At 47.3% G+C, this 22,226-nt stretch overlaps 1 long non-coding RNA gene across 5 annotated transcripts in view; it reads left to right on the forward strand.

The window, feature by feature from the left end:
* The window catches only part of LOC102186225, a 224,574-nt gene extending 203,548 nt beyond the window's left edge, over positions 1–21,026 (forward strand). For 3 of the 5 annotated variants that reach the window (XR_001919157.1, XR_001919154.1, XR_001919158.1), the window contains exons 5-6: positions 18,046–18,100; positions 20,429–21,026. This is a non-coding gene — a long non-coding RNA (uncharacterized LOC102186225). Of the gene's footprint in view, positions 1–18,045; positions 18,228–20,428 lie in introns of all 5 variants that reach the window. The other 2 variants (XR_001919155.1, XR_001919156.1) reach the window with 2 other exon arrangements.

Here is a 22,226-nt window from a genome sequence, read left to right on the forward strand (position 1 = left end):
AGACCACACAGATAGTAGCGAGTAAAGCCAGGGCCTGGAACCAACCATGGTCTCCTCCCTCCTTTTAAGTGGACATTCATGCTGCCATCTTTGTTCCTGTTACCTGTTGACTGAAACAGATGGTCCATTTCAGCCATGCCTGCTGACCTTATACTCTAGTCTTATTTGCCAGCCAGTGGCTTTGGTGGGGTTGGTACCTTCTTGCTTTAGGCACCCCATGATTTAATTTGACAGGCTCTAACTGCCAGTGAACAGTATGAATAGGCAAAATGATAGGATACTGAAAGAGGAACTCCCCAGGGCAGTAGGTGCCCAATATGCTGCTGGAGATCAGTGGAGAAATTACTCCAGGAAGAATGAAGGGGTGGAGCCAAAGCAAAAACAATACCCAGTTGTGGATGTGACTGGTGATAGAAGCAAGGTCCGATGCTGTAAAGAGCAATATTGCATAGGAACCTGGAATGTCAGGTCCATGAATCAAGGCAAATTGGAAGTGGTCAAACAGGAGATGGCAAGAGTGAACATCGACATTCTAGGAATCAGCGAACTAAAATGGACTGGAATGGGTGAATTTAACTCAGATGACCATTATATCTACTACTGCGGGCAGGAATTCCTTAGAAGAAATGGAGTAGCCATCATAGTCAACAAAAGCGTCTGAAATGCAGTACTTGGATGCAATCTCAAAAACAACAGAATGATCTCTGTTTGTTTCCAAGGCAAACCATTCATATCACAGTAATCCAAGTCTATACCTCAACCAGTAATGCTGAAGAAGCTGAAGTTGAACGGTTCTATGAAGACCTACAAGACCTTTTAGAACTAACACCCAAAAAAGATGTCCTTTTCATTATAGGGGACTGGAATGCAAAAGTAGGAAGTCAAGAAACACCTGAAGTAACAGGCAAATTTGGCCTTGGAATACGGAATGAAGCAGGGCAAAGGCTAATAGAGTTTTGCCAAGAGAACGCACTGGTCATAGCAAACACCCTCTTCCAACAACACAAGAGAAGACTCTACACATGGACATCACCAGATGGTCAACACTGAAATCAGATTGATTATATTCTTTGCAGCCAAAGATGGAGAAGCTCTATACAGTCAGCAAAAACAAGACCAGGAGCTGACTGTGGCTCAGATCATGAACTCCTTATTGCCAAATTCAGACTCAAATTGAAGAAAGTAGGGAAAACCGCTAGACCATTCAGGTATGACCTAAATCAAATCCCTTATGGTTATACAGTGGAAGTGAGAAATAGATTTAAAGGCCTAGATCTGATAGATAGAGTGCCTGATGAACTATGGACTGAGGTTTGACATTGTACAGGAGACAGGGATCAAGATCATCCCCATGGAAAAGAAATGCAAAAAAGCAAAATGGCTGTCTGGGGAGGCCTTACAAATAGCTGTGAAAAGAAGAGAGGTGAAAAGCAAAGGAGAAAAGGAAAGATGTAAGCATCTGAATGCAGAGTTCCAAAGAATTGCAAGGAGAGATAAGAAAGCCTTCCTCAGCAATCAATGCAAAGAAATAGAAGAAAACAACAGAATGGGAAAGACTAGAGATCTCTCCAAGAAAATTAGAGATACCAAGGGAACATTTCATGCAAAGATGGGCTCGATAAAGGACAGAAATGGTATGGACCTAACAGAAATGGAAGATATTAAGAAGAGGTGGCAAGAATACACAGAAGAACTGTACAAAAAAGATCTTCATGACCAAGATAATCACAATGGTATGATCACTCACCTAGAGCCAGACATCCTGGAATGTGAAGTCAAGTGGGCCTTAGAAAGCATCACTACGAACAAAGCTAGTGGAGGAGATGGAATTCCAGTAGAGCTATTTCAAATCCTGAAAGATGATGCTGTGAAATTGCTGCACTCCATATGCCAGCCAATTTGGAAAACTCAGCAGTGGCCACAGGACTGGGAAAGGTCAGTTTTCATTCCAGTCCCAAAGAAAGGCAATGCCAAAGAATGCTCAAACTACCACACAATTGCACTCATCTCACATGCTAGTAAAGTAACGCTCAAAATTCTCCAAGCCAGGCTTCAACAATACGTGAACCGTGAACTTCCAGATATTCAAGCTGGTTTTCGAAAAGGCAGAGGAACCAGAGATCAAATTGCCAACATCAGCTGGATCAAGGAAAAAGGGAGAGAGTTCCAGAAAAACAACTATTTTTGCTTTATTGACTATGCCAAAGCCTTTGACTGTGTGGATCACAATAAACTATGGAAAATTCTGAAAGAGATGGGAATACCAGACCACCTGACCTGCCTCATGAAAAACCTATATGCAGGTCAGGAAGCAACAGTTAGAACTGGACATGGAACAACAGACTGGTTCCAAATAGAAAAAGGAGTACATCAAAGCTGTATATTGTCACCCTGCTCATTTAATGTCTATGCAGAGTACATCATGAGAAACTCTGGGCTGGAAGAAGCACAAGCTGGAATCAAGATTGCCGGGAGAAATACCAATAACCTGAGATATGCAGATGACACCACCGTTATGGCAGAAAGTGAAGAGGAACTCAAAAGCCTCTTGATGAAAGTGAAAGTGAAGAGTGAAAAAGTTGGCTTAAAGCTCAACATTCAGAAAGCGAAGATCATGGCATCTGGTCCCATCACTTCATGGGAAATAGATGGGGAAACAGTGGAAACAGTGTCAGACTTTATTTTGGGGGGCTCCAAAATCACTGCATATGGTGACTGCCACCATGAAATGAAAAGACACTTATTCCTTGGAAGAAAAGTTATGACCAACCTAAATAGTATATTCAAAAGCAGAGACATTGCTTTGCGAACAAAGGTCTGTCTAGTCAAGGCTATGGTTTTTCCACTGGTCATGTATGGATGTGAGAGTTGGACTGTGAAGAAAGTTGAGCACCGAAGAATTGATGCTTTTGAACTGCTGTGTTGGAGAAGACTCTTGAGAGTCCCTTGGACTGCAAGGAGATCCAACCAGTCCATTCTAAAGGAGATCAGCCCTGGGTGTTCTTTGGAAGGAATGATGCTAAAGCTGAAACTTCAATACTTTGGCCACGAGTTGACTCATTGGAAAAGACTCTGATGCTGGGAGGGATTGGGGGCAGGAGGAGAAGGGGATGACAGAGGATGAGATGGCTGGATGGCATCACTGACTCGATGGACATGAGTCTGAGTGAACTCCAGGAGATGGTGATGGACAGGGAGGCCTGGTGTGCTGCGATTCATGGGGTCTCAAAGAGTCGGACACGACTGAGCAACTGAACTGAGCTGAACTGCCAGTGTCATGCTTTTTGCTGTCTGTGAGATTAATGATGGTAAATCATGACTGTGGGCTAGGAAAGTCGGGTTCAGGTTTGCAGGGCAAACTGATACAGAGTGGGGAAAATGCAATTTGAGTGTTACTCTTCTGTATCAGCTTGGCTAGGCTACGGGGTGTGTGTGTGTACACACAGGCAGTAGACATTGGCTCCAGCTCTCAGTGGAGAAACAACATATAAGTACAGAAATGAGAGGAATTTGGGGCAGACGCCAGTGGTCACGGTCTCCAGCCGGGAGCAAGGCGCCCGCTTCAGCCTCTCCTCTGCTTAGCCTCTTAGTTATCTATCCTACGGTAGCAGGGTGCACAGGGACTCTGGAGTCAGTCTTCCTCGTTTCAATCCTGCCTCTACCATGGACTGGTCTTGTAATCTTAGGCAAGTTTCACATTCTCTCCATGCCTCAGACGCTACATCAGGAAAATGGCCTATTAGTGCTACAGTAGAGATGTAAAGGCAATGGCAGCCCACTCCGGCACTCTTGCCTGGCAAATCCCATGGATGGAGGAGCCTGGTGGGCTGCAGTCCATGGGGTCGCTAAGAGTCAGACATGACTGAGCGACTTCACTTTCACTATTCCTTTCATGCACTGGAGAAGGAAATGGCACCCCACTCCAGTGTTCTTGCCTGGAGAATCCCAGGGACGGGGGAGCCTGGTGGGCTGCCGTCTATGGAGTTGCGCAGAGTCGGACACGACTGAAGAGACTTAGCAGCAGCAGCAGGAGCAGCAGAGATGTTTGAGGATCAACTGGAAGACTAATCCTCAAACACATAATGTGTGTGTGCCTATGCTTGTGTACGCATGTGTGTATGTAGACACGTGTGTATCACTTGCACATGCATGTAAGTGTGAATATGTGTATACAAGTTTGTATGCATGCCTATGTGTGTATACACACATGACATTATACATATCTATGTACACGCATATGTGGTTTTATGCATGTATACATGCACGTGCTGTGCTAAGTTGCTTCAGGCCTGTCCAGCTCTTTGTGACCCTATGGACTGTAGCCCACCAGGCTCCTCTGTCCATGGGATTCTCCAGGCAAGAATACTGGAGTGGATTGTCATGCCCTCCTCCAATGGATCTTCCCGACCTAGAGATTGAAGTCACATCTCTATGTCTCCTGCATTGGCAGGAAGGTTCTTTACCACCAGCACCATCTGGGAAACTCATATACATGTATACGTACACAGATAATGTGGTTTTACGCAACAACCATATATACACATATACATATATATACACATATATATACATACACACACATATATATATATATAACAGTGCAGAGTTCATATGGCTGTTTCCCTGTTTATGTTTGTAGCCTGCAGAGATGTCCCAGCCTGCCTTGCCCTGGGTCCAGTCCCAGAATTTTAAAACTGGTCCTGAAAGCTGGTGCCCAACTGGGTCTTGAACCGAGGCCTTCTGAGGCCAACGCCTGGCTCTTTTCTACTGTGGGAGCAATTCCCAAGCCTGTCCTTGGAAAGTGTCAGATGTATCCATGGGGCCTGGTAAAATACGGATTATTCACAGACTCCACCCCAGGCCTCTGGAGACCAAGAGGTAGACCCACACTGGGAATATTTAACCAGTCGCCCTTGGTGACTGTGATGGAAACCCTCCGTGTGCACTCTGCTCCTGGCTGGACTCCAGCTGCCCTGTGCCACCTCCGATGTAGCCATCTTCACTCTCCAGTGAGGACGTGTCCCTTCCCCTCCCCCAAGAAAAGCCTAGTCCATTCTGCTCATGCACAACCGGGCTCTCGGAGGGACACAGAGCACAGGGCCAGCCTCAAATTTGGATTTGCAGTCTAATTTAGCTTTCCCACATCACTGACAGAGACACGCTATCCTGGCCTCACCTTTCCCAGGCTGAGCTGAGGTCAGCCTTAGCTCTGGGTGGCCAGACCACCCTGGGCCTCCTTCCCTTTCATGATGAACTGATTTCCTTCAAGATGCAGCTTCTGGGTGATGAGACCCCATTGCTTTCTGAGTCTCCCCCCAAATTAAAAATCAACTGCCATTTATTGAGCATCTATGCTATCTAAATGCATTGTTCTAAATAATTACCCTGCGGGAAAGATATTATTATCCTGAAGCTAGGAGATAATAAATAATTTACAAAAGGGCACAGAGCCCACGTTCAAAACCCTGTTCACCTAACTGGAAAGGCCTTTTTTTTCACTATCCCAGGGGTGAGTTACAGAAGATTTATTTTCAAGGCAATAGGTCCTAAATACTTCCCTTTAACATGTGAACAAAACCTCGCAGATAATTTTTTTTTCCCCTAATTTAACATGCACAGACTGTCCTTGGGATTCTAAACACATTCCAAAAGTCAGGCGCTGCCCGAGTTGGAAGGCACACTAGGCGTGAGCTGGCTGGGGCCTCTGACTTGGAATCAGGCTGCTCACTGCCTTGCTCTGTTCAGTCTTTCAGTCGTAAACTTGTTTTCTTCCCCACACATTGGCATCCATCACCATTTAAATTCTAGGTTGTCAGTCCTCGTAGGGAGGGGTTCAGATCTTGGCATTAAGCCCCTTCCATCATGTGTACAAAGCTATGTTATTGTGGAGCCCTTAGCTGATCTTTGTGGCCACCTGGAGAGGTCATCCACTTTGCAGACGAGGAAAACAGAGGCCCCCATGGTAGAGACATCAGGCTAGTTTTAAGTCCGAAAGCTAGCCTTATCACAGCTATTGAGACTCTTTCAGTTTACTAGGTCTTTAGGGCTGAGTTTGTGAGGTGTAATTGAGTCTGCATTCAAAGTATGGGAAAAGATCATTCCTGTTTTCATAAGCTGGAGGCCTCTCTGCAAATATCATAGAACATATGACCACTGACTGCAATGATGTGTTTACCTAACTAGCTTCCTCATGAAACAGGAGCTCTGTCTGCCTTATCTCCCTCCATCTCCCAGTGCATAACCCAGGGTCATGGTGGACTCTTCCTAAGGATGCACTAGATAAATTGAGCGAAGAATGATTCATACCAATCAGACCACTTTGGGAGAATTGCACTCCTCTCTGGGCACCAGCTGTCCTTCATTTCTTATTACAAAGCACAAGATATCTTCTCCAGAAAAATACACAACTGCAGACAAACAAAGGGGAGAAGCTAAGAATACTTGTTATCACTCAAAGGTGACTAATTAAACGAATTAAAGCATATGCATATATGTGTGTGTGTGTGTGTATACTTGTAATAGTACAGCAGTCTACACATCAGCTCATAACTAGCTATTTTACTAAATACATGATAAATATCTTCCCACACGTGCCCTTCTGCTTCATCACTGTTTGACTCTTGGGACACCCAGCTTCACATTGTTCAGACGTAAGTGGCAAAGCCTCTCCGGTTTAAGCATCTGGAGCAGACACATGAATTCAACTTTTGCACTGCTGTGAACAGTGCTTTGGGCTTCCCCGGAGGCTCAGGGGTAAAGAATCCACCTGCAGTGCAGGAGCCACACGAGACGGGAGTTCGATCCCTGGGTTTCGAAGATCCCCTGGAGGGGGGCATGGCAACCCACTCCTGTATTCTTGCCTGGAGAATCTCATGGATGGAAGAGCCTGGCTGGCTGTAGTCCATAGGGTCACAGAGTCAGACATGACTGATATGACTTAGCATACACGCACAAACAGTGCTTCAGTGAATATTTTCATCGTTAAATCTTTGCAACTGCAGTTTCCTATTTTATTAAGATGCATTCCCATAAAATACAATGACTGAAACAAGGACTCTTGAGGTTGTTTAACTTGCCACGTTCTCCTTCAGGGAGTTTGGACATTTATTCTTCGGCCACCATGTGTGAGACCGCCGTGTCCTGAGCCATCCACAGCAGGACCTTCTTCTCTCGGCACTTGGCACAGCACCAGTCACCTGGCTCAGGCCACGTGCCCCTTTCTCAGAGGCCCTCCCTCCCAGTGGATTGCGCCATGCTCTTCCTCCCTCCAGCCCGTGATTTCTGCAGCACACATCTCCAATCAATGAAATCATGATTTGTGGCGTTTGGAGCTGAGCCTGCATGGATCTGGTTCCCTGTTGTGTCCTGGAAGCCGGCGCGATGTTTTATTATGGTCAGAAGCAAGGGCTTGAGTCAGAAAGACCAGGTTTTACTGTGACCCTGCTGTTTTGCTCAGCAAAATCTTCAATCTCAGCTGAGTTACCACGTGACCCACCTCGCACAAAGATGGTTGAGGTTTAAATGAGATACGGCGTGTAGCTTAGTGTGGGGTCTTTTGTGACCGGTTCTTTCACTTGGCCTGATGGTCTCAAGGTTCATCCACGTCATCTCGTCTCTTCTTTCTGTACGTAATTCCTTGTGATGCCCAGACAGTGTTCCATTGTGTGGATACATATAAACATTTTGTTCATTGGTCAGTTGATGGACACTGAGTTTGTCCATCCTGGAGTTACTATGAATAATGCTGCTCTGATGTACAAGGTTCTGTGTCTGTAGGTGTTCATCTTTCTTGAGTTTGTATACCTAAGAGGGGAATTGCTGGGTCATGTGGTGTCTCTCTGGGTAACCTTTTGAGGAACTGCCAGGTTGTTTTCCGAAGCACATGTATACAACAGGTTTTCGTTCCTTCTTGCTCATCACTCATGCTCAACTGTGAACGTCGCGTGATTTCTTTTACATGAATTTTTGGAGCACACAGAGTTAATCAGTGGTGCTAGAAAGTGCCGTTGTCGTCTCTGGGAACAGGGCGGAGGGTGTTCTCTGGGTGGGAGAGCTGTTCTGTGTCTCGGTGGGTTAGTGTGTTTCCTATGTGCCTTTGTCGGGACTCATCAAACTGTTCCTGTCAGATCTGGACATTTCACTGAGTGTTAATTATGCCCAAATTAAAAAAGAAAAAAAAAACTGAACTAAAAATGGGGGGGGAAAACCCAACTAGGTGGAGGGGGAAAAAGAAAAAAATACACAAATTATCTCATGACCTAACTTACCTTACCCACCTTCTCCTGGACAGAAGGCCTGTGCCTGGCAGGCAAGGCCAAGTGTAAAGGGCTCTTAATTGATGTGATTAACTATGTCTCAATAGGGAGCCTCGTTAACGTCAGCAGGGGTTGGGGGGTGATGGGAGGTTATTTTTCACTCTCCCAACTAGGGGATGGCAGGAAGTGAGGGAGGGAGCGGCGTTTGGAGGGCTGTTCCCTGCAGTGGGCAAAGGGGGCAGCGAGAGGGCCTGACTCGAGCGCTCCTGCATAATACAGCTGCAGTTCCCTTTTGGCGTTAAGATACTTTCAGTTTTTTGGATCATTTTCTTGGTTGCTGCAAAAACCTATGCTCCATTTCCATCCACAGGGAGGAAGAAAGCAACCTGATTTGCTAGGTTTGTTTTGTTGGTTTTTTTTTTTGTTTCTTTTTGGTTTCTTTTGGTTTTCTAAAGCTGCATCATTCAGCAGAACAAAGGATTTAGACAGAACACTCTTTAATCCTTCCTAAATGCATTCGTGGCTGATGAACAGCCAACAGAAAGCAAGCAACAGAGAAGTGAATTGTTTTATCTCTCCCTCTTAGAATCTGCAAAGAAATATGGATTGACCTAAATGCACAGAAGATTAGGATTGGATAGGCATCACTAATTACCCATGGTAAAAATCAGCATTATAGCATTGTTGATAAAATTGCAAAAATCATATCATTTTATCTGTAGGCTAGAGAAAAATATATATTTGACGGAAAGAAAACACTAGAAGTGTAAACAAACACCACCATTATTTAGGGGGAGAGATGTGATTACTTGCTTTTTTTTTTTAATTGCTTATCTGTTAATTATTTTTTCCCAATGACCACGTATTGTTTGTGAATTAAATGAAGGAATTATTTTTCGTTTTCTCACTGACTAGAGAGATCAGTTTCCTCTCTCTGAAATAGATCCTCTTTTTCCCTTTCCACCATGTTTACAGCTTAAGATTTTTAAGGCAGCACTGCATAAAGCATTGAACATGAACTCTGGGGTTAGCCAGGTCAGAGTTCGGTCTTACAGGATGGTGGCTAAGTCACAGATCTTTTCTGTGTCTTGGTTTTCCTCATCACGAGAATGGAACTGATAATACTCTCCCTGATCAATTGATGTGAAACATACATGGGAAAATCCCAACATAGTACTTGGTTCTTCCTATCTGTTTACTCCTTTGCCAACCCTTGATAGCCTAGCATCTTTCTGATACCTTGGAACCTAGCATTCAGCATTATAATCTAGATGACTTCTGACAACTGGGCTACATCTCTAATTACTGCAGGAACTTGCAGACACCTGCAAATAACATTGGGGTGTGTATATGTTCATGCATGGGCTTCCCTGGTGATTCAATGGTAGAGAATCTGCCTGCCAATACAGGATACACGAGTTCGATCCTTGGGTCGGAAAGATCGACCCTGGAGAAGAACATGGCAACCCATTCTAGTATTCTTGCCTGGAAAAATCCCATGGTCAGAGTAGCCTGGTGGGCTGCATTGTCCACGGGGTCACAAAAGAGTCAGACGTGACTTAGCAGCTAAACAACAACATGTTCACGCACACATGCAAAAACTGGTGCGTATGGCTTGACATTAAACGAAACCTCCCTCTCCACGGATGAGCTAAGACCGCCCGCTGCTGGAGCTAGTATCTGTCACCAAAGGTAGCACCGATTGCAGCAAACATCTAGGTGCCAGCACTATTTATGTCCTTCTGTAGTGCCAGTCCCCAGTAGCGGTGGTTTCGGTCTTCAAGTCTTGCAATCCATATGTTGGAAATGTTCTCTTCCCCCAAATCATGAAAACGGATGTAGACCCAGGCCATGTGAGTGTGAGTAGCCCCCTCAGGAAGGGGCTCGGCACCGGGTGAGTCAGGGTTTTGCAAAGTGTGTTTACACGCAGGACGCACGTGGGCAGAAGCAATGTGCACACATGCAAAGCAGGAGCCACCGCGTGTCATCTCTGTTTCACCTCTCCTTCTTCGGTCCCCTTTATAACCCTGCTTCGTCCTCCAGAATCGCCTACCCTAGGTTCTTTTCTCAGCTGCTTTTTATGGCAGTGGTTTTCAAACTTTAGTTTGCAAATGATCACCTGAGAATCTTGCTAAAATACAGATTCCTAGGCACCTCCACCCAATTTTCTGATTCAGTGGCTGGTAGGGGGAGGAGGGAGTTAATGCCCGGAAATGGGCATTTTCACCAAACACCTCAGATAGGTCCTTTTGACCAGGAAGGCTCTACCAGCAGAGTGCCTCACAAGCAAGTTAGAAAACTTATATGTTGATACAAGGACTAGTCTCAAAATATGAAAATGAAACTGCAAAACTGAAATAACATTACGTGTTAATATGTAACTTTATAGCAACTTAACGAGTTCTACTTAGCTCTTGCAGTTATCTGGGAATTTTTTTTTCAGGGGGATCTGGGTAGGTTTCATACATTTGACATACTGTGTGCTAGGCCCTCAAAAGCCATGCAAAAGCTCCAGTCCCATCGACATCGCTCTCCGAACTGTAACCCTAGATGATTTCTTATTCCTAGCGTTTTCATTCTTGAAGGACCCTTGGGAATGTTCGTCTTCGCTGGCCACGTTTTATCACCAGGGAGACTGAAGCCCAGAGCAAGAGTGACTCAGCCATGGTCACATAGCGAGTTTCCTGAATTATCCAAACCAGAGCCAGCCTTCACAACTCATGTGCGTGTGCACAAGTGTGCACGAACTTGTGACATCTGGGGGTCTCTTCCTCCTGTCTCTTTCACTGTGGCCTCTCTGCCCTTCGTTCTTGTCCTCAGGCCAGTCTGATGCCCAGTCCCGGGCCCTGAAGGGAGGGGAAGAAGGGAGTGAGGGTCTCAAGGCTGAAACTGCTAACAACAGACATTGCATATGGTAAGGCCAGTCTTCAGCATAATCCCCGCAGAGGAAGAAGGGCTTCATCACTCCCTGAAGCCGAGGCATGAGGAAGAGCTGGCAGACTTCCCTGAACCCCCATGAGCAACTCTGTGCTGGGTGTCCTATGCAGCGGGGGCAGCTGTATAAACCTGACTCAGCCCCAGCCCCCAGGGGACTTCCGATTATTCTTTCGTCCATTCATTCCCCCAGATAACCTGCTGAGCACCCTGCTCGGTGCCCGGTATTCTGAACAAGGCAGATGCGGAGCTTTGATCCTAGTTGGAGAGACAGGCAGTTAGCAAGGAGACGGATCCACATACGTGCCAAACATTTCAGCAAGACATTTTCTTTTAGGAAGATAATAAAAGAAGCTAATGAGAAGGGGGTGACAGGTCAGATCTCTGCCTGGCAGCTCCTGTCGCCCTGGATGGATCGGTAGGGGGCTGCCAGAGCCTCAGTTGGCAGAAAATTCTGCGGTCCCACCTGGGGTCACAGCGACAGTGTGCTGTGACGGGTGGGTGACGGCGGCCGTGCTGGCAGATGGGAAGGGAAGGTCGGGTCCCCTGTGTCTCAGTCCCTGCTGTGACTTCTGCGGGGGTTACTCTAAATAACTGGGTCCTTTCCTGTGTCCTCCCTAAGGGCTACCCGAGGCCCATCTCTCCATGGTCCTCACCTGCCCTTTCCCAGCACTGATTCCTCTGCCTGGCTTTCAAGGACCTCAAAATTCTGGCCCCAACACACGCTCCCAGGACTCCCTGACCTTTTCTCTCTGTTCCAGCCTCCTTGGGCTCCTCACCGACCCCTAATATGCAGCGCCTCTCCCCCATCCAGCCCCTCCCCCACTCCCCTACCCTATGACCCTCCTTCCCATCCGGGTTCTCAGAGGACTTCCCTTTGCAGCCCACAGGGACCTGCCTTCTTGCACCCAAACCATATGGCACCCACACACCATCCATCTTCCACTGTCTTGTCTTGTTATCTCCCACTCCCTTCCTCCATGGTTATCTGAAATTCCTCATGTCAAAGCTTTGACTCCCTACCTATGTTCAGCACTCAGAGAATGGCCTTGGTGTTGCAGTTGCTCATCCCGGTGTCTTGGCGATAACAAGCACTTGAGAAATAAGTGCTTGAAGAGCTGGTTGGATTGGTGGTGCAGGGGTCGGGAGTAGAAGGGGAGAAGCGAGAGCAATACCATCTAAGGACCTCTGCCTCTGTCCTCGCTCTCCCCTCTGCCAGACCAGACTCTGCTGCCGTGGCTGGCACAGCCCATGTGTTTCTGTCCACGCCCTGACATGCCAAGCTTCTAATCGAAAGGCCATTGGTGAAGCAGTCCAGCTCAAGCCAGCGCTGTCACAGACCCTGGGACCAGAGAAGCACAGGCTGTCTAGGCAGGGTGGGAACAGGCATCGAATCAGCTCTCAGAGGCAGGGGGATTCTTCCCAGGGGAACTGATGATGAAGCTGGGCCAGGAAGGAAGTGTGGGAATTAGCCTGATCCGAGGCCAGAGGAGCGCTCCATGGACTTCCCAGTCTGCAGAGAAGCCTGCGTGCTGGGGAGATGGAGTCAGGGGTGAGCGGGGGCCACCAGGGATGCTAAAAAAATTCTAAAGAATGCCCAAAACCCCAGAGCCAGAATCCACAGCGCTCCAGCTCTTACGGTCACTCCTGCAAGTTCCCTCCACCCCTCCAGGGTGTGTGGACATTTTATGATGCAGTCACATTCTCAGTGGATGTAAGACTTTTCTTTTTTAAGATTTTTTAAAATGTGGACCATTTAGAAAATCTTTATTAAATTTGCCACAGTATTGATTATTTTTTAATCTTTTGGTTTTTTTTTTTAGCCAGGATGCATGTCAAACCCACACACCCTCCCATGCCTTGGAGGGTGAAGTCTCAGCTGCTGGACTGCCATGGAAATCCCAGATGTAGGGCTTTTTAAAGTGCAGTTTTTCATGCAAACGTTTCCGTTGGTATCCCTCTGTTTTTCCTTCTTTCCTGGGTGACCTTGGGCTGCTGCTCCTCTGCCCCAACTTTCACACCATCCTCTCAGCCCACCTGAGTGAGGGCGGTCCCTTTATGTGGAGACAGATCTCCTAAGGCAGACAGATCTCATAAAAGGAAATACAGAGCATCAGTGAAGCTGGGAGGGAAAGTAAGGCTCACCAGAACAGTGTGACTGTGGCGACCCACCACCTGCAAGTCACAAGTCAGTCAGTTAGTTCAGTTGCTCAGTCGTGTCCGACTCTTTGCAACCCCATGGACTGCAGCATGCCAGGCTTCCCTGTCCATCACCAACTCCTGGAGCTTACTCAAACCCATGTCCATTGAGTCGATGATGCGATCCAACCATCTCATCCTCTGTCATCCCCTTCTCCTCCCGCCTTCAATCTTTCCCACCATCAGGGTCTTTTCAAATGAGTTAGTTCTTTGCATCAGGTGGCCAAAGTGTTGGAGTTTCGGCTTTAGCATCAGTCCTTCTAATGAATATTCAGGACTGATTTCCTTTAGGATTGGCTGGTTGGATCTCCTTGCAGTCCAAGGGACTGTCAAGAGTCTTCTCCGACACCACAGTTCAAAAGTAAGTCACCAAGAGCTAGACTAATAGGATTTGAAATTCATTCTAAGAATTTGGGGGGGAACCTGGCATGCACTTCCATGGTTTGTGGCAGCTTATATTGTTCTTTGGGGAAAACCAGTTGCCAGGAGTTATCAAAGCATCGCTTCAACCTTGTATCCCAATTTGGGGAATGTATTTCAAAGACATGTTTCAGGAGGAGAGAAGGCAGTGGTGTGCAGGAAGGGATTTTGGTACAAGCAGACACACTTGGGGCAAAACTGGAAAGAAAATGGTGCTGGAGGGGTATACATGGTATTTCTGGGCTACCAGATCTTTCCCAGAAGTCTGAGGGGTTGCGGTGGAGAAGAGAGGACCACCTTAAGGGCAGCAATAGCAATCTGAGATGTGGCAATCACATACAGCATCGTGTCTTCCCTGGGACTGGGGAAGTTATAGAGAGAGAGCAGCTCTTCACTAGGAGCTTCTCAGACTCCCACTCCTCCCAGTGTGTTTGCCGTGTGCCCCATGTGGTGCCTCCTGTTTTGTTCTGATCGGGTATCTGTTTCTCATTTTGACAAACAGGATTCTGTTATAGTTGTCCCTCTGTTTTCCTTTTTACTCAGAGCCGCCTTCTGTTTTTAGCTCCACTCCTGCTGGCCTGTGCGTGCTGGGCTCATGTGAGGGGCACTGTCCACCCTCCCCTGACTGCAGGCCCTGCCTTGTTTACTTCCTGCATCCCTGCTGACACACTTCAGGGAGAAGCCCAGCCAAGTTCTGTGTCTGCGTGGCCAGTGGGAGAATCTCTCTGATGCGGACCCAGGGCTGGGGGTGGGGTGGGGGGGTGAGTCACGATGCTGCTCAAGCTTCATTTCACAAGCACCGCCAGATTGTTTTCCAGAATGACTACCTGTTTGTGCTTCCACCTCTGGTGCTCAGGGGTTTCTGTTTCCCCATGTTCCCCCCCACCCCGACTCCCACTCCCACCTGCCCCCAGCACCTGGTGTGGTCAGGTGTGTCACAAAGGAGGCATTTGATAGCTCGGGCTCATCAGGGCACTGGGTTCGCTTCTCTGAGCCGCCCCTTTCTGCTGCAGTCGGCACCTGGTCATGACAGCATCCAGAGCAGGAAGCACGGCAGGCAGGAAGAGGGGCGTCTTCTTAGGGCAAACTGTCTGTTTTCTGTTAGGGAAAAAATATTCCCCAGAACTCCCCAGTATACTTCCCCTTGTGTCTTATTGGCCAGCTGGGGCCAGTTTGTCCTCCTAAGCCAGCCTCCAGCAGAGACAAGAGGATGGCCCCTTCCATGGGTGTTGCTGCCTGCCCAGGACCCGAACAGAACGGAGCGTGTCCACCCAAGGACGGAGAGAGTGGCGGACAATCACCCCACTGTCCATAGCAGTTGCCACGCCAGGGCTCTAATTGCACCAGTTTTTTGAGACCACTCTGCCTCTTCCATACGAGGGATCTTCCCGCCCCTTTCCCCCAAATCTGTGTGATGAATCATTTGTGGAGAATCTCAGAAGCACATGTCTGTTGCCTTGGGGTTAGAACTGTTGGTTCTGGAATCTGATGGTTCTTCCCACCAGGTGAATCTCAGACCTGGTCTGCCCCCCGCTGAGGCTGCCCCTACGTAGATCTCCATGCAAGCTCCCCACGGGAGAGGCCAGCGCAGAGATTCGTGGGCACGGCGCCCCTGTTCCTGCCTGTGCTGAGACTCCAAGGCAGAATGCCAGCTGGGGACAGGTGGGGAGGACACCTGTCCAGGAACAGTACCATAGCAGGCAGCAGCTTCCGCCCCCCAACCCCCGCTGCCATCAACCACGTGCCTGCTATAGTAATCCTGTGTTTTGGCCTAACCAAAGACATTAACTTCTAATCATTAACTTCTGTAACCTCTTGAGCCCTTACTCTGTGCCAGGCAGCCCAGTAAGCGTGTTATTTTTTATGATCTCATAACACCACCTCTGACAACCTCGTGAGAGCTTTTGTGTGTGACGGTTGAAGCACAGGCTCCCGTCAGACTGCCCATGGAATCCCAGGACTGACGTTTAATAGCTGTGTGAACTTGGGCAGATTACTTAATCTTTCTGGGCCTCAGCTTTCTCCTGTGTACGCCAAGAACAATAATGGTATGTTATGAGCATTCAGTGAGTTGGTAAAGTGCTTAGAATAACGCTGGCTCGGAGTACACACATAGTTCACACTTGATAAATACTAGTTGTTGTTGTTGCTGTTTTTAAAAAATGAAGAAACCGGAGGCTCAAGAGATCTACTTACCAAATGTCGACAGCTGCAAGTAACAGGGACACAACCCAAGAGTTCATGATGCGAGAGCTGGCCTCTCATCCAATCAGCTAGATAGACATCATCAGTAGTAGCCACGCACCTCAAGGGAACACCATCCTTGCTGTTCTTATCAATAGAATAAATGCTCAGCTGAAGACTCAGTAATACTTCTTATGAAGAAATAACATCCAGCCACCAACCATGAAGACGTAGTGCCATGTGTCCAGGGCCAGGAGATGTGTGGATCTTTTCTGAAGGTGACTGGGACACTGGGACATGAAAGAAAGGGTGTGCCCGGGGACAACAAAAGCACAGCGTTTCATTCCCGGTCTCGCCCCTGACCTCGCTGGTCCTCAGGCCTCATCCTTAGCTTCAGGTTTCTATTGTTCCTCCCGGTAACGATTTAGGAAGCACCTTGTAAGCTGAGCATGGCCAGGACTGCTTCTTCTGCAGTTAGGATTGGCCACGTTGCCTTGCATTTTGTTTCTTATCTCAGTTCACGCTTACACATTCACACAAAGTGTAAGCGCTGTATCCCCTGACTCCACTTGAGTCCTTGGAAATCTCTGGAAACCAGGACTTAACGCATCTTCTGGGAAAGATCTTACCTTGCCTCACTGAGCTAAGTGGGCTGGAGTCAGGACCGTCTGGCATTTTTAGAGAGGAGGGTGTCTCTAGAGAGGAGGGTGTATCTGTGAGCTTGGGGACAAATAAATAAGCTAGCGCTCTGCCACATGGGACATTCCCTGATTGAATTTCTCCAGATTTCTGAGCATTTTCAGACACAGGTATGCTGGGACCAAGTGCTCAGCCTCAACGAAGGATTACAGGCTAAGTGATGTGACTTTAAGCCAAAAAAAAAAATGGCTTAGTGGCCTGAATTTTCCTGGGAGGACTTTTAAACTTAACCCTACACAACAAGTGGCTCAGTTATCTATTATTTTCAGTTATTTTCTTTTAAACTGAATGTCCCTTCCTCCCTTTCCTTTCCTTTTTTTCCCCCTTCTTTCTTTCTTCCCTTCCCTCTCTTCCTTGGAATATATTCACACCAGTGAAAATTGAGATGGTCCAGAAAGACATGCCGTGAAAGTAAAGTGTCCACTGCAGGTTCCACTTCTCCAGGTAACAAATCTTCCTCCCGGGAGGCAGTCCCTCTCAGAAGATTCTCGTCTGTCATTCTGGAGATGGTCTGTGCACACACAAGCATGATCCGAGTGTGTGTCAGACTTCTTTCTTGACTGGATGCGGCCGTGTCTTATAGCAGAGGCCCCATGATCTGTGGTTCACTCCGCCCTCCCAAGGCCTCCACTCCTTGCTTGCTCCACTCCACTGCTTGTTAGCAGCTATTTTCATCTTCTTTTCCACGCTCAAGGCCTATTTCCAGGCGTGTGTGATGACTCAGGGACATTTGTGATGACACGGCTCTGGACCCCAGAGTGGCCCAGCCAGGCTGATGGAGAATGCCTTGGTTTCAGTAGGGCCTGGGATCTGCCCCAATTTCCCCCCTGCAGACAGGAAGCAGGAAGCCTGGATGTCAATCCAGGACAGGATCCAGAAATGGTTCCCACCACAGGTGGTCCTCTGGGGAACCCACTTCTCCCCTTAAAGGGCACTTTGTCTTGACTCAGGTCACCGAGCGCAGAACCGCACACCTGAGAGGTGGCTGAGGCCACTGTTTCTCGAATGTGAGCTGTACATAAACTTCTAGGATCCCTTGTTAAATGCAGATGCTGTATCACTGAAGCCAAGTGGAGCTGATATTCTGCACCAGTGATGAACTCCCAGGTGATGGTGATGCTACCGGACCATGGCTGACCGTTCTGAGTAGCAGGGAAACACCCGATGCTCCTTCTCGCCTTTCTCCTCGACACACACTCCCCATCTGTGGAGCGCTAGGTCACTTACACGTGGATTCCGGCTCCATCGCCCGTCAGCAGTTTGATGTACATTGACAACAGTCTGTCTTCCTCACCATCCAGTGAGGTGCACCAGCATAATCCTTTTTTTCTTTCTTTTTTTTTAAACTTTTTAGATGAGAAAACTGCTCCTTAGAGATGTTAAACAACTTGGCAGAAGTCACACAGCTAGTAAGTGGCAAAGACAAAAGTTCAAGGGTAAAGGTCATTCCCAGTCACTGCAGTCCCCCATGAGCCCATAGATGAATGTGGTCCCCCTAGAATGGGACGGTCTGCAGTTAATGAACAGGTTCGGATGGTGAGTGTCAGATTCTTTTCTCTCCCCTTCTTTATCTCCGAGATTTTGATTCTGGCTTCTTCTCTCCAGGAGACTAGCAGACACTGCACATGGTGGGTGGTCCCCACAGTAACACTGACCCAGAGAGAAGTGAATCCTTTGGCCTGGTGGCTAGAAGACACATGAAACTGGAGAAAGGAACCTAGAATATTACCGCATTTAACTCACGTCAGAGAGCACACCTTCCCTTTCGTCCTCTCTTCCAAAACACCTGAGAGCTTTTACTGGCCGTGTGGTCATTGCTGTGCATGCGTGCTTACTTGCTCAGCTGTGTCTGACTCTTTGCGACCCCGTGGACTGTAGCCCGCCAAGCTCAGTCCATGGGATTCTCCAGGCAGAAATACTGGAGTGAATTGCCATCTCCTTCTCCAGGGGATCTTCCCGACCCAGGGATGGAACCCCTGTCTCCTGCATTGGCAGGTGGATTCTTTATCATCTGAACCACCTGGAAAGCCCAAGTGCATAGCTGAACTATCCTCCTTTAATGTGGTTTTGACAGAATAGTTGGTCTGGAAATTTTCTTTCCAATTAAATTTCCTTGTTGAACCACCTTGGTTTTGAAAGGATAAGGATGACTAGTTATATAGCAGTTGCTACAGGAGATATTTGCACTCAATTTCAGCTTTTAGGTGATTCAGATCAAATGCTTTCTCTTTTCCTTCCTGGAGCTATGTGTGACCATCTTCCTCTCGCACAGCAGGCTTCTCATGAGTTATTTTTGGAGTTTCAAATAAAAACAGCAATTCTGGTGAATGGGAACGCGAAGCGATGCTCTAGCTGAGCAGAGTAAACCATATGTACTGATAAAGACAGCCAAAGACTCAGTGCCTGTAAAAGGCTTCCAAGCCATCTTCCTCCATGAAGGTTAAATTAGGGGGTAACTGCAAACTATCCTTGGTACTGTCATAGTCCTTTGTGAATTCATTTGAGGGACTCCCCCAGTGATCCAATGATTAAGACTCTGCCTTCCAGGGCAGCGGATGAAGGTTTGGTCCCTGGTTAGGGACTAAGATCCCACATCCCATGGGTTGTGGCCAAAAAGTGAAACAGACAGCTGAGATTCCTTTAAAATTACCAAAACTTTGTCCATTTGCAACGTATTGTCCTGATTGTTTAGCTTTAAGATGGCAGGTCTTGGCAAAATTCACTTGAGGACTTCACTTCAGCTGCTGGATTTGCCTTGAAACATGGAAATAACTTTATTTTCCCACTCTGCTCTGTCTTCTTCCTTCACCAGAGCACATAGAACATCCCTGAACATGTATACCAAGCAGGCAGACCTCCCCCTTCACCCGTTACAGCAGAAGCGCCTCGTGGGCAGGGGGCTGTGCTTTTCATTTTGCTCTGTTCCGGGCACAGAGCTGCTGTTCAGAGAACTGAGTGAACAGATTGATGTGCTGATTCGCTTCAGTTGCTTCTGACTCTTTGACCCTATGGACTGTAGCCCGCCAGGCTCCTCTAGCCATGGGATTCTCCAAGCAAGAATACTGGAGATGCTATGCCCTCCTCCAGGGGGTCTTCCCAACCCAGGGATGGAACCCAGGTCTCCTGCAACTTCTGCGTTGTCAGGCAGATTCTTTACTGCTGAGCCACTGGGGAAGCGTGAACAGATGATAGATGAATGAATACTATTCTATTTCCATTTCTCTCTCTCTCTCTCTCTTTTTTTTTTCCCCAAATCAATCACTTATTACATAAATAGTAACTGAATGTTTCTTAGCTTGGGAAAAAAAGGCTGTCCAGATAAGGCTAATGGTTTTTCTTGATCACAGCCCCCCAATGCTTGTTTCTGCGTCCTTTCTGCTTAGGTTATCAGTTTGGCACACATCCTTGCAGAGCTTTCCAGTACATTTACACATGCATGCACACACAAGCATGTGCACACACACACACCCACACACACAGAGTACTGTTTTTGATAAACAGATTTTTTCCTCAACTTGCTTTCTCCTACACAGCCATGTATCAGGGAGTGCTGTCCATGTCAGGTGCCTTATTCTTGGCACTTGCTCTGTAGTTTTATTACATTTGTGTGGATATAATACCTTTTATTTGGACTAAGAGAGTACACTCATTATCTGCTTTCATGCTCATTGCTGTTCAGGGTCCCTTCTCCTGTACACATTGACAGACTAACCATGTTCACTCCTGTCTCTTGGTAGCTACAATACATTTCAAGAGAATCAGCCACCTGCCTCCGAGATTATGCCGGACCTTTGGATGGAATCACGTGAGGTGCTAAGGACTGCCGGAGGAAACTGACCATCTGTGTCCGTAGAAGCTGGGCAAGTGCATTTGGCTCCCGGAGTCCCACAGGACTGGATAGGGGGTGATGTTAAGAGCCGGTGTCACCTCTGCCTGGAGCTGCTTGAGTTTCCGTGGGCAGGTCATTTCCTCTCACTGCACCTTACTTTTCTCATCTGTATAGTGGGCTCAGTGAGTGTCCTTCAGCTCTCAAAGTCTGAACAACAGGGTTTAGATAGTGCCACCAGATTGACATAAAGAACATATTAGCTTACATGCTGTTTTGTGTCAGAGTAGGAAAGGGGATATTTAAAACTATATTCAAATGTCTGTTTTAATTAACTAAATATATTTCATTATATTTTAATTTAAAGATATTATAAAATTTTAAAGTAGAGATTTGTCCCAGAGCTCTTAAATGTCACAGTTTATGATTGTCCAGGAATGTATCGCCTTTGGGTCTTACTCTTCTTTCTTGTTACTTTATTTTCCCATTAAAATGTATGTATTTGTTTCCTTTGCTTTGTGTGGTCTTTTCACTCTAAACAAGGCAGGGTAGTGTTGGGGAAGGGTACCATGGACCCCTGAGTTCCACCTCCAGGTTTGTCTAAGTTACAGCTGTGTGTCCTTGGGCAAATCCCTCACCTTCTCCGAGTTTCCATCTCTTGATAGATGCGTCCAAGTTAACCAGGTATCCACTTGACAAAAAGTTGAAAATCACACCGACTTGTGAATGTTTCACCTGACATTTCTGAGCCCTATCACCTGCGGATAGATCATCTCGCGAACTGATGAGACATCCTAAAAGACCACCAAAACTCATGCAGTGGTCTCGTTTCACATGAAAATTGTGCAGCTGCCCAGGCCTCTGGTGACACACACCGACTTTCAGTGGGTTCCCAGGGAGGCCCCGAGAAGCTTCTGAGCTGCCATGATTCATCGGTAGAGTTTCCCCCCTGAGCCCCGAGGATAGGTTGATAGTGTATATTCCCCTACTTGGAGATGCCACAGCAGTCACAGGGGCTGAATCACCCTCGGGCATGCTTCCCTGGAGGTCCCAGTAAGGTTTCTCACGTGGGGCCAGAGGTCTGGCCTCTTGTGCTGGCATTACATGTCGGTCTGGAGAGAACGGGGCTTCTGCAGGTGAAAGGTCGGGTGAATGGGTGTGAAAGCTGCGTGGGAGCTGAGCCCACAAGGTCTCTGGGGGTTGGTTTTCCTGTTTCCAGCATGGTTTTGCACCCCTTCTGTGAGCTTCTGTTTCTGAACACCCCTTGGGCTAAGCGCTCCCTGATTGAGCAGGTCTGTGTGGGAGAGAGGCCAGTCTGAAGCTCTTCCCTGAAAGCCCCTGGGCTCGGTGACTTCACCTGTACACCTTTGCTTCCTGCCCTGCCGGGTTTTCTCTGAGAAGGCTTCACTCAGGTGCTCAACCCTCACTACCTTCCTTCCCTTTTCCCTTTCTTAAACGGAAGAGCATGGACTTTATAGACTCTGAATTTGTCACCAAGCTTCCAGCAGCCTACCATAAACATTTTCCACATGAACCAAAATAAAAGGAAGAGCACAATGAATGGAAAGAACATCATTAACTTGGTGCATAACTTAAAATCAGTTTAAAAAAAAGAAGAAGAAAAGAATAATGGATTATTTCCATTTACCAAAGCACACTGCAAATTTTCAACAGCTGCCCACCACGCCGTACTCCCGAACTGCTTCCAC

The sequence above is a fragment of the Capra hircus genome, chromosome 14, assembly GCF_001704415.2.
Source record: "Capra hircus breed San Clemente chromosome 14, ASM170441v1, whole genome shotgun sequence".
Taxonomy (NCBI): Eukaryota; Metazoa; Chordata; class Mammalia; order Artiodactyla; family Bovidae; genus Capra; species Capra hircus.